Source organism: Arachis duranensis, chromosome 6 (assembly GCF_000817695.3).
Source record: "Arachis duranensis cultivar V14167 chromosome 6, aradu.V14167.gnm2.J7QH, whole genome shotgun sequence".
NCBI lineage: Eukaryota > Viridiplantae > Streptophyta > Magnoliopsida > Fabales > Fabaceae > Arachis > Arachis duranensis.
The window spans coordinates 93,859,853-93,861,860 of NC_029777.3; positions in this window are offsets into that span (position 1 = coordinate 93,859,853).

Sequence of the window (2,008 nt, forward strand, 5' to 3'; positions counted from 1 at the left end):
AGAAAACAGGAAATACTTTCAGCCATTCACACCTAAATTCACTAAACAACTAACAATAACCAGACACATTCAACAATTCCATAATTAGGAAACAAAAAACACTTTCAGTCATTCAAACCTAAATCCATTAAACAAGAATCAATAACCAAACACTTTCAACAATTTTCTAATCACGAAACATGAAATACTTTCAGTCATAATCCACTAAATAAGAATCAATTTTCAAGCACTTTTAGCAATAATATAATCAGGAAACAGGAAACACTTTTATCCATTCAAACCTAAATCTATTGAAAAAGAATCAATTTTCAGGCACTTTCAGTAATAATATAATCAAAAAACAGGAAACACTTTTATCCATTCAAACCTAAATCCACTAAAGAAGAATAACCTTTCAGGCACTTTCAACAATAACAATCATTAGGAAATAGGAAATTCTCAAAGTGATACTTACCCTGTGACGCCAACAGGCCAAATGGTCAACCATACGATGGGAGGTGGTGGAGGAGAATCAGTTGCCTCACTTCTGTTAAAGGACTCTGGCATCGTAGATTCCATCGTTGGAGTCGGCGTCGCCGTGACTGCAGGCTACTGCTAAGCAGTAGAAGGTGGCGTTGTCACCGTAGATGGAAGCAAGTATTCGGCTTAGGGACTATGATGAATGGTTGGTCTGCTAAACCCACAACCTATGATGTCACCGGCGTAGTCGGAGTAGAGGGAGAGGATCTAAAATTTCAAGGGGTACCGAAAGAAACCCTCCCTCTATCACGACTACGTCCACGACCAGTAACCTGGTCCGCAACACCTTTACCTGTCGTCATGTCTGCGAAGATCAAAACCAGCCATAACACAATGAATTAACATATTTCAGACAATTTTAAACAACTCCAACAACAATATTCAGCAATTTGGTTCAATAATCGAAACACTTTTCAAAGTTCAAATTCAAATTCAAAATAAAAAAATTAAACCAATTCAACAATCAACAAAACCTCAACATATTCATAATAAGCAAAACCACTACATATTCATATTCATAAGCAAATTCATAAATCAATTCAATATTTCAACCACTACCATAAGAAATAGCATCTCGAGCAATCCATCATATCAACAAAACTTGGTGAATTAGAAACATTCACATTGACATCAATGCATAATAACACTAATCATGTAAAAGCATATATTGATTTTTAAATATTGAACTAACTTTTCATCTAAAACTCTTTGAGGCATATTATCAAACACATGGCATGCTAAAGTATCAAACAAGCAAAAATCAATACCAAACATCAATATACAATTCTAATTCCAAATCAACAAGCACACCAGCAATAGTTAACGCAAAACAAGCAACAATCAAGCAGAAACCAACAATTCCAATAGCCATATCTCAGCTAAATTAGTCGTAACACATCGAATCAATATAATCAGACAATCCAACCACTTTCAGCTATCTTAGAACCAAGTAAATTACACCTAACCTATCTTAACAACCTAAAATATACTAAAACATAAAATTAAATCTAACTAAACTAACTAAAACTAAACTAATGAACCAATACTGACTAAACAGAATTTGAAAAATAGAGTTTAATAAAAAACATGTGATGCAGGGCAACATATAAAACAGAGGAGAGGGAATAGAGGGGTTGCAATGGAGTTGACGGATGGGGAACTCGCCGGGAGACTAGGACAGGGGCGAAGCTGGGCAGTGGCGGCGCTGAAGGTTGGACTCGCGGCAAAGCTGGGCAGCAGCGGCACGATGACAGTGGCTCTATAGTGCGGTGGTTTCAAGAAAGGAGAAGAGAAAGGGTGAAATGGCAAGGATAGAAGAGGGAGAATGGTGTTGTGCTACAAGGAGAAAGGAGAAGAGGGGAGAAGAAGAAGGGAGGCGTCGGCGGTGGGTTGACGGCAACGGAGAGGGGTTGTGATGGTGGTGATGGGGAGAGAGAGAGAGAGAGAGAGAGAGAGAGAGAGAGAGAGAGTGTGTGTGTGTGTGTGTGTG